The 16,375-nt window shown below is 47.2% G+C and overlaps 1 protein-coding gene across 1 annotated transcript in view; it reads left to right on the forward strand.

The window, feature by feature from the left end:
* LOC137412493 (toxin MIT1-like) overlaps nucleotides 1-16,375 on the forward strand; it is a 95,145-nt gene that overhangs the window by 6,909 nt on the left and 71,861 nt on the right. The gene's annotated exons all lie outside the window — the stretch shown is intronic.

The raw sequence follows: 16,375 nt of genomic DNA on the forward strand, positions 1-16,375 counted from the left end.
ATACACTCAGTATCCATCCAGTATACACTCAGTATCCATCCAGTATACACAGTATCCATCCAGTATACACTCAGTATCCATCCAGTATACACTCAGTATCCATCCAGTATTCATCCAGTATACACTCAGTATCCATCCAGTATCCATCCAGTATTCATCCAGCATACACTCAGTATCCATCCAGTATACACTCAGTATCCATCCAGTATCCATCAAGTATTCATCCAGCATACACTCAGTATCCATCCAGTTTCTGTCCAGTATTCATCCAGCATACACTCAGTATCCATCCAGTTTCTGTCCAGTATCCATCCAGTGTTCATTCAGTATCCATTTAGTAACCATCCAGTATTCATCCAGCATCCATCCAGTATACACTCAGTATCCATCCAGTATACACTCAGTATCCATCCAGTATTCATCTAGTATTCATCCAGTATACACTCAGTATCCATCCAGTATTCATCCAGTATACACTCAGTATTCATCTCAGTCCGTCCAGTGTTCATTCAGTATCCTATTCAGTATCAACTCAGAAGAAGTTGTTTCTTGGGTTTGTTGATCTGGAGAAAACATTCGATCGGGTTCCACGCAAAGTATTGACATGGGCATTGAGGAAGTTAGGAGTGGAGGAATGGTTGATCAGAGTAGTGATGGCAATGTACAAAAGAGCACGCACAGCTGTAAGGACGAAGGACGGGAACAGTGGTGAGTTTGAGGTGAAGGTGGGAGTGCATCAGGGGTCGGTACGAAGTCCACTACTATTTGTAGCTGTGATGGAGGTGCTGGCTCAGAACGTAAAGGAGGGTTTACCGTGGGAGTTGTTGTATGCAGATGATCTGGTGTTGATTGCGGAAAGTATGGATGGACTGAAGGAAAAGATGAACAAGTGGAAGGAATGTATGGAGACAAAAGGTGTGAAGGTGAATATCGGAAAGACGAAGGTGATGGCAAGTGGTAAAGCATGTGGTGAGGTGGAAAGAACTGGGAAGTGGCCCTGTGCTGTGTGCAGGAAGGGTGTCGGAGTGAACTCCATTCAGTGTACAATGTGCGCTGAGTGGGTTCATCAAAAATGTAGTGGTCTGAGAGGGTCATTTACCAGTGTGGCAGCTACATTCAAATGTAAGGTGTGCACAGAGGGAGCTGCAGATGGAGGAAATGTTGAGTTGGATCTTGGAGACGGCGTGAAGCTGGAAGGTGTGAAAACATTTTGCTACCTCGGAAACATGCTGAATGGAGAAGGTGGATCAGACTCGGCAACGGTTGCTAGAGTGAGATGTGCATGGAAGAAGTTTCGGGAACTGAGTGGCGTGCTGATGATGAGGGGAGTGTCGTTGAAGCTGAAGGGAAAGGTGTATGCTGCATGTGTGAGAAGTGTTGTGATTTATGGGAGCGAGACATGGGTAATGAACGTAGAGCAGCAACGAAGGTTGGAAAGGGTGGAAATGCGAATGGTTCGGTGGATGTGTGGAGTATCGTTGAGAGAGAGGAAGACAAATGATGAATTGCGAAAGATGATGGGAATAGAGCCTGTGATTGATGCTGTGAAGAGGAACAGGTTGAGATGGTTTGGTCATGTGTTGAGGAGGGATGAAAGTGACTGGTTGGGAAGAGTGATGGAAATGAATGTAGAAGGAAGTAGAGGACGGGGAAGACTGAGAAAGACTTCGCTAAAGATGTTGGAAGAAGAAATGCGGGCAAGGGGGTTAAACAAGGAGAGATGCAGAAAATAGGGCAAAATGGAGAAGATCGTCATGGGGACCGCAAGGCTAACCCCCGCTCTCGCAGGGAAAATGGCCTTAAAATGCCTGTTGTTGTTGTTTGTATACACTCAGTATCCATCCAGTGTCTGTCTAGTATTCAGAATCCATCCAGTATTCATCCAGCATACACTCGGTATCCATCCAGTTTCTGTCCAGTATCCATCCAGTGTTCATTTAGTATCCATTTAGTAACCATCCAGTATTCATCCAGCATCCATCCAGTATACACTCGGTATCCATCCAGTATACACTCAGTATCCATCCAGTATTCATCCAGCATCCATCCAGTATACACTCAGTATCCATCCAGTATACACTCAGTATCCATCCAGTACACACTCAGTCTCCATCCAGTGTCTGTCTAGTATTCAGTATTCATCCAGTATACACTCAGTATCCATCCAGTGTCTGTCTAGTATTCAGTATTCATCCAGTATACACTCAGTCTCCATCCAGTGTCTGTCTAGTATTCAGTACCCATCGAGTATTCATCCAGTATTGAGTATCATTCAGTAACCATCCAGTATTCAGTATCATTCAGTAACGATCCAGTATTCAGTATCATTCAGTAACCATCCAGTATTCAGTATCATTCAGTAACGATCCAGTATTCAGTATCATTCAGTAACGATCCAGTATTCAGTATCATTCAGTAACCATCCAGTATTCAGTATCATTCAGTAACCATCCAGTATTCAGTATCATTCAGTAACCATCCAGTATTCAGTATCATTCAGTAACGATCCAGTATTCAGTATCATTCCGTAACCATCCAGTATTCAGTATCATTCAGTAACCATCCAGTATTCAGTATCATTCAGTAACCATCCAGTATTCAGTATCATTGAGTAACCATCTGGTATTCAGTAACCATCCAGTATTCAGTATCATTCAGTAACCATCCAGTATTCAGTAACCATCCAGTATTCAGTATCATTCAGTAACCATTCAGTATCATCCAGTAACCATGCAGTATTGAGTATCATCCAGTATTCAGTATCATTCAGTAACCATCCAGTATTCAGTAACCATCCAGTATTCAGTATCATTCAGTAACCATCCAGTATTCAGTAACCATCCAGTATTCAGTATCATCCAGTAACCATCCAGTATTCAGTAACCATCCAGTATTCAGTAACATTCAGTAACCATCCAGTATTCAGTAACCATCCAGTATTCAGTATCATTCAGTATCATCCAGTAACCATCCAGTATTCAGTATCATCCAGTAACCATCCAGTATTCAGTATCATTCAGTAACCATTCAGTATCATCCAGTATTGAGTATCATCCAGTATTCAGTATCATTCAGTAACCATCCAGTATCATCCAGTAACCATCCAGTATTGAGTATCATCCAGTAACCATCCAGTATCATCCAGTATTGAGTATCATCCAGTATTCAGTAACCATCCAGTAATCAGTATCATTCAGTAACCATTCAGTATCATCCAGTAACCATCCAGTATTGAGTATCATCCAGTATTCAGTATCATTCAGTAACCATCCAGTATTTATGCAGTATCCAGTATCTGACCAGTAACCATCCAGTATCCAGTATCGTGCCGTTATTCATCTCCATATTTCGTACTTCCATTCCTAAATAACGTTTCAACCCTTCACCTCCCGTAATTTAACACCACCTGTTTTCCCTTTCATCTCCCTCATCGTGTCATCTTCCACCTCCAGTTAGAAACCTTCATTCGTCATCATCAAGTCATTAACGTTAATACCTCCCGACTGAAATCACTCTGGAACAAGATCGATTAGTCTAACCACGGCCTCGCCGGATAAATTTCAAACTGATCAGATCAAGTGTTGTATTTGCCGATTTATGACGTCATAACGAAGGCACCTATTACATCATCATTAACATATTGTTACGGACCGCGGATAAGGATGTTGGTTTGCCGAGCGGATGACACCGCGGCCGAACAGTTACCCCGACTAACCCGATTCCCGAACGTTGGCCGGATCGCGCCACAGGTATTCAATAGGGAAAAGACAAAGGCGACATGGATGTGAAGAAGAAGAAGAAGACAAAAAGGTTGGAAATACTACTAAATTTATTCCTACTATATACACGCTCAAAGTTACCAAGGAGAAGGAAAGATAATAAAATAATGTACAGAAGATATTAGAGACACAGGGCAACGCTAGCTTACCTACAGTCTTAATTAACCCAGGGACAGAACAAACAAGGACAGACTCACGCGGGGAATGATGATAGGACTGGCAGGAGGTGAATGGCTGGAGGGAGAGGAAGGTCCACGGGTACTGCAGCACGATCGGCGCGTTTAGCAGCCGTCGTTCCTTCACGGCCCTGCTCAAGAACTGCCGTCAAGGCCCCAAGCTGCTGTGGCTGCTGCTGTGGCTGCTGCTGCTGTGTGTACGTCGCGTGCTTTTTCCAGGACTCATCTGAGGTGGGGGCGTCTTCTGCGGGTTATATATGCCATGCCCCTGAACCTTCGCGAACCTCCTTGATGTTTCTCTCCACACCCTCTCCAAGTCCAACCCCTTGTTCGTGGTTGGTTGAGTGGGGCTGACTCACTCCTCCCCTCTATGACGAGGTGGGGACACGCCTTTCTTCCCCGACCCGAGCACATGTTCAATGGTGGTTTTGGGGCGAAATCAACAACCCACAGCTGTAGCAAACCTGGCAAACTGCCCAGTGCAGTTGGCAATGGAGGCTTGGAGGGGATGTAGCTGGCAATTGAGGCTTGGCAATGACGCAGTTGGAAATGGAGGTTTTGGGAATAGGAATGAAAGTGGATCTATCTTGTTTCACTTGGTGCAATGGAGTGTCATCTTAATGGAAGACAAGGCCTTACCCTAATACACATAATAAGGAAATAAACTACTGAACAGGGGTATTATGGTGTCCTTCATGTATGCTTTATGGAACTAACTACGGGAACGCCCTTTGACCTTTATACAACACTGGAGCAAGGAGGGAGATATTCTAACAACAATTTACACTACAACAACAAAAAAAAAAAACCATTCTCATATCCACAACAATATGTTATTTCCCATGGGCAGTACCTTACAATGAGCCACCTTTCAATTCTTTCCACGGAGCGGTTTCGGAGATATAGAGGTGAAGCGTTTTGGTTTTTCCAAGATGGCGCTCGTACCACGTGACCTATGGCGTCATAGTTAGCTTTAAAAATTCTCCAGGAGGAGGCGTTCCTGTGGTGAAAATTTCGTGTCAATTGGACCGACGGTTGCTGAGAAAACGAATTTTTAAAATGCAGACATGCATGTACATACACGTATGCACTTTGTTACGGGGTCCTCCCCTATCCTCTGGTCTTGGTAAACCTCCGAACCCCGAGGAAGTCCCCGGCAGAAAGAGGTGTTGTCCTTGGTTGAAAACAAGCCAATCAATGACGAGTCCACACCAAGGGTTACGAAACAAACCACAATATATTATAAATCCCACACAGGAATCACGACCCCAATTAGTACAGCACTTCACCATATAATTCCTATCTACAGGTGGCACCACCTTATCGAGTCCCTTAACCCCCAAACTCACGGCCCTTTCCCCAATGTCTCTGGACTCCTCCCAGGCGACGTCAATTCGCTCCAGCGATCGTGGAATCAATTTCCGATTCCAATCAGTGGAGGCGTAGACGATCGAACCAACCCGCAGGTCACGTGGTCCAATCCCCAGCACGATAGCGGTAGAATGGGAAACCTCCCAAAGCCGATTTCTGGTACGTACACGGTTGCGGTTCAATCCGCGAGTCTCCTCAATAACCCTCCAAAAGCCACTGTCTTGTACAGCCGTCCCCGGCAAGCCACCGGAGAATAACGCCCGGCCGACGCGACACAAAAACCTGGTCACTGCCAGTTGTGCGCGTGGCGAAGATGGCGGACGGCTTTCTCTCGCACCCGGGTTTGGAGGTAAGGATACTCGGCAACCTCAGTGAGGATACCCGACTACGCAGGCTCCGCAGCAATCCGGCGATCTCCTATCGCGCGGACTTCTTTTCAAGGAGGCAAAGTTCCCTTGTACTGTACGTTTGACTGCTCGGTCCGGAGCTGCAATCAGAAACGTCTGCTCACGATCCTCCGCCGCTTCTTCTCCCCCCCCCCCCCCCCCACCCCCCTTATCTCTTCCGGGTCACGATCCGATTTCCGGCCACATTTTACCAGGAGCGCTTTTAACCCTTTTAACCACAATAAGCATCATCTAGAATCAACCATGATAACAAGAACCACCATAATTAGGGCCGGTATCCGTAACAACTTACCCGATCGCTTAACTGCGCTTTTCGCTTCTAAAAATATCAGGGTAATTAGATATGGTACATGATACCTGTGAAACACCAAACTGACCATTTATGCCTGGGTCAGGATTCGAACCCATGCTAGACGGCTTAGAAGCGAGTGCATGTACCTCTAGTCTAGGCCATCCTGTCAGCCTAGATCAGTGACAAAAAAATCTCAATTGAATTCATTTTAAATTCAGGCTGTAACACAACAAAATTAACGTTTATGGCCTCGTTAGACTTCGTCCGAAACGGGGGCTTATAGATTTGGTCTCGTCTATGCGTCCACAACCACATCTCGGAGATGCATGGACCGATTTTGGCGACACATGATGTATACATATACACATCATTTTGTTTCGCGATGCGATCAAATATGGCCGACTGGTAGACTGGCGGCCATTTTAGTTGTAAAAATCCCGATGTTAAACACGTCCTCAACCATTTCTCGGAGATGCATTTACCGATCTTGTTCAATCTTGGCACACAGATAAAGAATGACGGCTTACATAAGCACGTCATTTTCTTTCAAGATCAGATCCAAGATGGCCGACTGGTGGCCATTTTGTTACCTAAATGTGTCCCCAACCATTTTCCCAGACATGCATGGTCTGACTTTGTTTAAGCTTGCCATAAGCATGGTACAATGGTACATTATGGCATACGCGTGAACCTCACTTTATGTTGCGATCTGATCAAAGATGGCCGACTGATAGACTGGCGGCCATTTTAGTTGTAAAAACACCCCCCAATGTTGAACACGTCCTCAACCATTTCTCGGAGATGCATTTACCGATCTTGTTCAATCTTGGCACACAGATAATTAATGACGGCTTACATAAGCACGTCATTTTCTTTTGAGATCAGATCCAAGATGGCCGACTGGCGGCCATTTTGTTACTCAAACGTGTCCCCATCCATTTTTGGTTTGCAAATACAACATAAATGGGATACGGAGTGATGATCAATCTGCCTCACCATGGCCTACCACTATTAACGACATGGTCTAAGACTGTGCAACTCAATTTCTCAGTCAGCCGTCATGATTGGGGCAACAATGGTCACACCCTGGGACCTAGATTGGTGGGTGAGGACACCCAGAGTGGTAGAAGGTCGTGCCGGTGTCCAAAGCATTATCCAGGGGAGCGTAGGTCATAGTCGACTGACAAAGTGCGAGACAAGAGTTGTGCGCTTTGGCAGACAAGAGTACCAGGCATTTGTGAATCAGCAGAGGCATAAGAAACAGGGTACACGTGGTATACTTAACATTTTACATCCTATGCTAAAATCTCTTGAAGGAAACCGAATTTTCCTACCGGAGGGAAAAGGTCATGTGGCCCTGGTGCTGGGAAGGGTTTAAAGAGGAATGATTTGTTTATGGGGGACATAAAGGGTATGAATTATTACCCTGCACTCATGAACCGAAAATCGGGATTAAGCGATCGGTTGCATGTTGCTACGGCCTGAAGCACACCAAGCCAAGCCTTCAATCACACTGTCTTTATTTATGGATTATCACACGAAAATCTCTTCCTACACGTAAAACCAAGAAGGGAGAAAAGAGGGAAAAACCCGAATAGGCCAGTCCAAGAGTAGGCAGGTCCAAGAGTAGGCCGGTCCAAGAGTAGGCCGGTCCAAGGCAGGCCCAACAGTAGGCCCCAGGGCAGGCCCAGTAGTAGGCACCACGGCAGGCCCAACAGTAGGCCCCAAGGCAGGCCCAGCATGAGAGGGTAGGAGTAGGCAAGTCCACGAGTAGGCCCCAAGGCAGGCCCAACAGTAGGCCCCAGGGCAGGCCCAACAGTAGGCCCCAAGGCAGGCCCAGCACGAGAGAGTACGAGTAGGCAGGTCCACGAGTAGGCCCCAAGGCAGGCCCAACAGTAGGCTCCAGGGCAGGCCCAACAGTAGCCCCCAAGGCAGGCCCAGCACGAGAGAGTACGAGTAGGCTAGTCCATGAGTAGGCCCCAAGGCAGGCCCCAGTGGTAGGCAGCCAGAGTTCGATCAATGTTACTCTTCAGGTGGAGAGATTGCAGCTGGACACTCTACAACCCCCGAAAAAGCACTCTGCCATAAGCCGTCCTCCAAAATGGCCACTCACTCCTCCGAATCACCTTCCTGGCCACTTCCCCGCCCCACAGCCAATCATAGGCTTTATACACATGGACCAAACCACTTGGTCTAACTCACTGGAGGGGTGTGGGGGAAGGAAGAAGAAAAAGGTCACAAACCGTAACACCCCCCCCCCCCCCCCCCTTAAAGAAGAAAACTTTACCCCAAGAAAAGTTTTCTTCTACAAAGGCAGGATAAACAGTGCAAGCATAAACTTAACCCAGCATAAACAGTGCAATAAACAAATAGCCATCTCTCCTTGTGACATTTACAGGCATCATAGCCCATATGCAGGGGCACGAAAAAAAAAACTCAAGCTCGAGAAAGAGCATCTGCAATGACATTATCTCGACCCGAAATATGTACAATTTTCAAGGGGTACGGCTGTACTAAAAGCCCCCATCGGAAAAGGCGTTGATTCGTCATCTTTAACTTTTCCAGAAAAACCAGAGGATTGTGATCAGTATATACGGTAACATCGCTTGAGCCATTTGTTACATACTAGGGCATGCCCGTACTATATATAAGCTAGGACGTGCCCGTACGTGGGTGCCCGTTCCTTGCCAAAAAAAAAAAAAAAAAAAAATTTGTGTAGGGGTGTGTGTGTGTAAACATCCTAGGGCGTGCCCGTACGTGGGTGCAAAAAAACATGCGTGCAAACAACAACAAAAAAAAACTTTGAAACCACGTGGCAGTAACGACCACAGAACCCCCCCCCCCTCTATTTACATGAATGGTTTGGTCCATTCGCAACGACCACAGAACCCCCCCCCTCTATTTACATGCAATGGTTTGGTCCATTCGCAACGCCAAAGCGAACGGCGAACGGCTAAATCGCCATAGCTCGGTAAGTAATTGTCCGATTAATATGAAACCTTGAAAAGGCACATCCTCGGGTCCCCAGCAATATACCTGGCAAGTTTAAAGTATATCGGACCCGTGGTTGTCGAGAAACAGCGGTCACAGACAAACAAACGTACAAACAAACAAACACACAGAGATTACTGGAATTATAGATAGATATTTCAAAATGCTGTAGAGCCAAAATCAGACTCAAGGCCTCTTTCTCGATAGCAGAGTAAGCCTTTTGTTGTTTGTTCAGCTTTTTGGAGAAGTAACTTACTGGCTTTTCAATACCCGACGCATCATCCTGAAAGAGTACAGCTCCCACACCAACATCGCTTGCGTCTATGGCTAGTTTGAAAGGCTTCCCAAAATCGGGAGCGGCCAATACTGGCTCATTGGCCAGAATAGCTTTCAATTTGTCAAAAGCCTTTTGACAGGATTCAGACCACACAAATTTTTCATTTTTCCTCAACAACTTGGTTAGGGGTACCACGAGCGAACTGTAATTTGCACAAAATTTCCTGTAGAAGCCGGACATACCGAGATACCGAAGCAATTCTCGCTTATTGGTGGGGACAGGAAAATCGGCAATCGCTTGGGTCTTGGCCTGTCGAGGGGATACTTGACCCTGACCAACAACTTGACCGAGATATGTAACCCTAGCTTTGGCAAATTCACTTTTCTTGAGGTTTACAACAAGGTTGGCATCGGTAAGTCTAACAAATAGTTCTCTGAGATGTTTCAAGTGGTCTTGCCATGTATCACTGTACAGTATGACATCATCCAGGTAAGCTACACAATTTGGAAGACCCCTTGTAACCTGGTTCATTAACCTTTGGAAGGTAGCAGGTGCATTTTTCATCCCAAGCGGCATTACCTTACACTGATATAAGCCATCTGGAGTCACAAAAGCCGAGACTTCCTTTGCCCGGTCAGTCAAAGGTACTTGCCAATAACCTTTAAGCAAGTCTATTTTGCTAACATAAGCAGCCTTACCTACCCTGTCTATGCAATCTTCAATTCTTGGGATGGGATACGAATTGGTGCGGGTTACCACATTCACCTTTCGATAGTCTATACAGAATCTTGCGGAACCATCGGGCTTTGGTATGAGTACAATGGGCGAACTCCAGCTGCTCTGACTGGGTTCGATGATGTCATGCTCTAGCATATAATTGTACCTCTTCACGAACCCTAGCTAGCTTGTCAGGATTTAACCGATAGGGGTGTTGTTTGATGGGTCTAGCATTCCCTACCTCAACATCATGGGAAGCCAATGAGTTGCACCCAGGCTCATCGGAACAAAGATGGGCATACTCCCCAATTAGAGCAATTACATCAGATCGTTTATCCTCAGGAACATGAGCTAATTCAGAGTCCAAATGTGTCAACACCTCAGAGTTTGATAGCTTAGCCCCCAAGGGTTCTCTCTCAGGTTGTTGCAGAGCGACGCTGTCGGATTCGCTAGAGTCAATATCTGGATGGTTTATATGACCTACCAACTTAGCTAGCCCAACTGGCCGACCGTGGTCAGCCTCATGCTCATAGTACCTTTTAATCAAATTAACATGGCACACCCGGCGGGGTTTCCGTCTGCCATGGGTTCACACCACGTAGTTCACCTCACTCAGCTTCCTTTCGACCACGTAGGGACCGCTAAACTTCGCCGATAGTGGCTCCACAGGCAGAGGTAGTAAAACTAGCACCTTGTCTCCAGGCCTAAACTTACGAGCTATCGCCCTCTGGTCAAAACGGGCCTTCATCACTCGCTGAGATACTTTCAAATGTTCCTGGGTGACCTTGCAGGCGGTGGTAAGTCTTTCCCGGAAAGCACATACGTAGTCCAGAAGGTTAGGGTTCTCAGTCTCTTCGATGAATCTCTCTTTTACTACTTTTAGAGGGCCCCTAACCTCATGGCCGTACACCAACTCAAATGGGCTGAAACCCGTAGATTCATTCGGGGTATCCCTGGTGGCAAACAACACAAAACAGATTCCTTTATCCCATTCTTCAGGATACTCCATACAAAATGCCTTCAACATAGTTTTCATGGTCTGGTGGTATCTCTCAAGGGCTCCCTGGGACTGGGGGTGGTAGGCCGACGACTTTAACTGCCTGATCCCTAGCTGGTGTATGACTTCTTGAAATAGACCAGACATAAAATTCGAACCTTGGTCAGACTGCACCTCCTTTGGCAAACCATATCTGGTGAAAAACTGAACCAAGGCATCCACCACTACCTTAGCAGTAATCCTTTTTAAGGGGACAGCCTCAGGGAATCTAGTTGACATGTCCATTATGGTTAATAAATACCGATGCCCCGATTTAGTTCTTGGTAATGGACCAACACAATCAATCAGTACTCTACTGAAAGGCTCCTCAAAAACGGGCTGGGGTACAAGGGGAGCTGGTTTCATCGAGGGCTGGGGTTTCCCTATCATTTGACAGGTATGGCAGGTCTTACAGTGCGCCACTATGTCCTGGTGCAACTTAGGCCAATAAAAATGTGCCAGGATCCTAGCCTGAGTTTTCCTGATTCCCATATGTCCGGCCATGGGAATTTCATGGGCCAGCCATAGAATTTCAAGACGATAACGGGGTGGTACCACTACCTGGTGTACCACAGACCAATCGTCACTGGCGGGAGCACGAGGGGGTCTCCACTTTCTCATTAACACATCAGATTTCACATAGTAACAGTCTGAGACTTCCTTGGCTTCCAACTCCGTCATAGCCTTTGTCTGAGGTCTCTTAGTACAGGATCTGCCTGCTGGTCCTTAACTAGTGAAGAATGATTCAACACGGGCACACAAGAAGCCCCATTCCCTATCCCTTCATCGCTGGTTAAATCATTGAAAAACGTCTCCGCCAACCACGCCTCAGAATCTGGTACAGTTGTCAACTCTATGTCAGTCTGCTTCTCTTTCTGCGTTTGGGATCTCGTCACTACACAAGCAGGGAAAATACCGGGGAACTCCTCTTGCAAATCCTCAGTCTCTTGCTGAACTATAGGATGTATGGAAACTACTGGGGAAACACCAACCCTATCCCCAACCAAATCATTTCCCAATAGGAAACTAATACCTTCGATGGGGAGAGTGGGGACTAGTCCTACTGCCACGGGTCCTGTGATCAAATCAGACTTCAAGTTCACCCTATGTAAGGGGACTGGGACATAACGACCTGCAATGCCCTGGATTAAGGCACTCGCTTCCACCGAACTACTCAAAGTCAATGGTAAAATTTTGGACAACATCAACGACTGAGCTGCCCCAGTATCCCTCAAAATAACGACGGACTTGACTTCCCCGTCCCAAGACACTTGGCCCTTGGACACAAAAGGTTTATAACGGTCCTGTCCGGGGCTCGTAAAGTCAGCAGTATCCTCAGCTTTAACTGAAAGGGCACAATCATGGTGACTGTCCACTTTAGTTCGAACCAATGCAATATGTCTAGCGGAGCCTCCCTGCTTCTCCTCCCTTTGCAATTTCCAACAATTGGACTTTAGATGTCCCCTCTGTTTACAGTAATAACACGTTGGGGCCATTCCCCGGCGAGATGCCTGACTCGACCACTCCAACTGTCTACTCAGAGACGGCCGCACCAATGGACCCCTATGGTCGGTCCACTCCCCCTCTGACTGGTCCTCACTAACCCCCTTCTTGTTATCCCAGGTAGTACCATAATGAGGAAAACAAAGGCTTCTCTCATGGGTAAGTTCATAAACATCTGCACCAACAGCAGCTTTTTTCAACTCACCAACCTTATGATCCGTAAGGTGTGTCCTAATGTCCAAGGGGATACTGTTCCTAAACTCTTCCATCAAGATAACCTCCCTTAGATTACCATAGGTCCTATCCACTTGTAGAGAACGATACCACCGATCAAAACTCATTTCCTTCCCCCTCGCAAATTCAACAAATGTCTGCCCAGCCTGTCTTTTCAGGGTTCGGAACTTCTGCCGGTACGCTTCCGGAACTTGCTCATAGGCTGACAACACAGCCTTTTTAACAGCCTCATAATTCTCTGACTGATCCTCCGACAGACCTGAATACACTTCCTGGGCTCTCCCGATGAACCCACTTTGTAGTAGCAGGGTCCAGTATTGTACGGGCCACTGAAGACGTTTTGCTATCTTTTCAAAAGACAGGAAAAACTTTTCCACCTCCTCCTCGTTAAACTTGGGAACAAGCCTAATGTTTCGAGCCACATCAAAGGAACGGGGGAGATCATTTTGACCCCCACCTGAATCGATGGAAACGGGTTGGGCCAGTCCCACCTGCATTTCTAATTTTCTTAACTCAAACTCTCGTTGTCGTTCTCCTTTTTCTCTTTCAAACTCTCTTTGCTTTTCTTCCTTTTCTCTTTCAAACTCTCTTTCCTTTTCTTCCTTTTCTCTTTCAAACTCTCTTTGCCGTTCCTTGTCTTCTAACTTTAGTCTGAGTCTCCCCCCGGGCCCTCTCCCTTCCACACATCTCCCTGCTCTCGGATGTTGTGTTTGTGTGCTTCCCCTTCTCTCCCCATCTTGTCTTCCGCTCCCTCTTTTGGGGTATTTTGTTTGTCTGGTTGATTTGTTTGTGAAGTAAATGTTAGCTCTTTCACGAGCCTCGATTCAGTATCCCAAAAAAAAAAAAAAAAAAAAAAAAAAAAGCTGTCTTTCTTCTGATTCCATCCGGGCCAATTCCAAGGCTTCACTCCTCAATCTTACCCACGGTTCTAAACCCATGCGACTGACAATAGCCAAAACAATCTCCGCCTTTTTCATGCTAGATGTCCCACTAACCCCAAGATGATCAGCTACAGCTTGTAACTCTACCTTACGTAACAGTTCTACATCTTGCACTGATAGCTCCTTCCTCTCCAAAAATTTCTTCACTTCAAAATCCATCTCCTCAGCCATGGTGTACGACTGCAGTAGACGTACCAGCGCCGTAAACAAAAGTCAAATTATCTGCCAATGAGAAAACTTACAGATGCAGGGAAAAAAAATCCAAGACAGGTATCATATAAATCAGATCCCGGACGAGCCCCCAATTTGTACGGCCTGAAGCACACCAAGCCAAGCCTTCAATAACACTGTCTTTATTTATGGATTATCACAGGAAAATCTCTTCCTACACATAAAACCAAGAAGGGAGAAAAGAGGGGAAAACCCAAATAGGCCAGTCCAAGAGTAGGCAGGTTCAAGATTAGGCAGGCCCAACAGTAGGCCCCAAGGCAGGCCCAGCACGAGAGGGTAGGAGTAGGCAAGCCCACGAGTAGGCCCCAAGGCAGGCCCAACAGTAGGCCCCAGGGCAGGCCCAGCACGAGAGGGTAGGAGTAGGCAAGTCCACGAGTAGGCCCCAAGGCAGGCCCAACCGTAGGCTCCAGGGCAGGCACAACAGTAGGCCCCAAGGCAGGCCCAGCACGAGAGAGTAGGAGTAGGCAAGTCCACGAGTAGGCCCCAAGGCAGGCCCAACAGTAGGCTCCAGGGCAGGCCCAACAGTAGGCCCCAAGGCAGGCCCCAGTGGTAGGCAGCCAGAGTTCGATCAACGTCACCCTTCAGGTGGAGAGATTGCAGCTGGACACTCCACAACCCCCGAAAAAGCACTCTGCCATAAACCCTCCTCCAAAATGGCCACTCAGTCCTCTGAATCACCTTCCTGGCCACTTCCCCGCCCCACAGCCAACCATAGGCTTTATACACATGGACCAAACCACTTGGTCTAACTCACAGGGGGGTGTGGGGGAAGGCAGAAGAAAAAGGTCACAAACCGTAACAATATGTACAGTCACGTGAAAAAGTAAGTACACCCCATGTAAAGTTTTGACTTTTTCAACATATTTTAACATACAGCTATTTGATCTTCATTTCAACAATATTGATAGATAAAGGTGATATAATATAACAAATATCATGAAACATTTACATTTTGTAGTCCATTGTATAATTTAAATAAACATAAATGCAAATTTCGCATGTTAGGGGGAGGGATGGGAGAGGAGAGGGGTGGGAGGGGGGAGGGGCAGGGGGTGGGGGAGTGGGGAGGGGGAGGGGGTGGGGGAGTGGGGAGGGGGAGGTGGGGAGGGGGGAGGTGGGAGGGATGGGGGAGGTGGGAGGGAGGGGGAGGGGAGGGGAGGGGGAGGTGGGAGGGGAGGGGGGCAGGGGGGAGGGGGGAGGGGAGGGGGAGGGGATGGGAAGGGGGAGGGGGGAAGGGAGGGGGAGGGGAAGGGGGAAGGGGTAGGGGGGAGAGGATGGGGGAGGGGGAAAAGGGAGGGGGAAAAGGGAGGGGGAGAGGGAAAAGGGACGGGGAGGGGGAAAGGGAGGGGGAGGGGTGAGGGGGGAGGGGGAAGGGGGAGGGAAGGGGAGGGCCAGTCAACAATGACGTTGCAGTTCTCATGGTCGGAGAGCAGCACAACAATCACGACAACGTCCTAAATCTTTGCAACAGCACGAAACGGATTTTGGAGACTCACCGATCCTGTGACGCCCTCCAGTACCGGCGTTGCTGGGTGGGGGAAGGGAGACCCATACATTCCCAACTCGTACATTCGCCCTCTCGACTCAAGCTCACTCGGACAAAAGCCTCGCACAAATTACACCGTGAAGGCCCAATGGCCATGTCTATGCCACAAATCAAGTACGTGAGCGAGTCGGGCGCACTGAATTGAAAATATATAGAACGCTCATACTCCGTGAAAAGTGAAGCCAACTGGCGGCAGGGATGGAACATCATGTGATCGCTCTGAGCGAATCAGCGCGCTGCTCTGCCACCGGTCAGAATCCGTGTATAATATTCCTCGCTGAAAAACAATCTATGTGAAACATGCTACTATCTATGCTAAATCATGGTAAATGCTAATCATGCTAAAATCTATGCTACTTGCTGTGAGTTTATGGCGGCAAGGAACATCACGTGATCGCATCACGAACATCATTCGTGATAACGTCATCACGTGATCGTGATCGTCATCAATGAGCGCGAATGAGTGAATCAGCGCGCTGCTCTGCCACCGATTCAGATTCCGTGTATAATATTCCTCGCTGAAAAAAACATATGGATCTCAAGATAAAAGGAAAAAAAACCTATGTGGTGTGAATGGCAATGTTCCTCGCTGAAATGTGAAAAAACGCAATCGCTTTTCGCTCTGAAATACGTGCGAACGCGTAACTGAGTTAATGGCGGCAAGGAACATCACATGATCGCTCTGAGCGAATCAGCGCGCTGCTCTGCCATCGGTCAGATTCCGTGCATAATATTCCTCGCTGAAATGCGCTGAGGTAAAAATATGGTAAAAAAATATTATGAAATAATTTTTTTTAGGTCGGCCATGTTCTTCCCAGGCTCAATGGCCATGTCTGTGCCAAATATCAAGTACGTGAGCCTCTCCGTTTAGGAG

The sequence above is a fragment of the Myxine glutinosa genome, chromosome 11 (genome assembly GCF_964187855.1).
Source record: "Myxine glutinosa chromosome 11, kmMyxGlut1.1, whole genome shotgun sequence".
Taxonomy (NCBI): Eukaryota; Metazoa; Chordata; class Myxini; order Myxiniformes; family Myxinidae; genus Myxine; species Myxine glutinosa.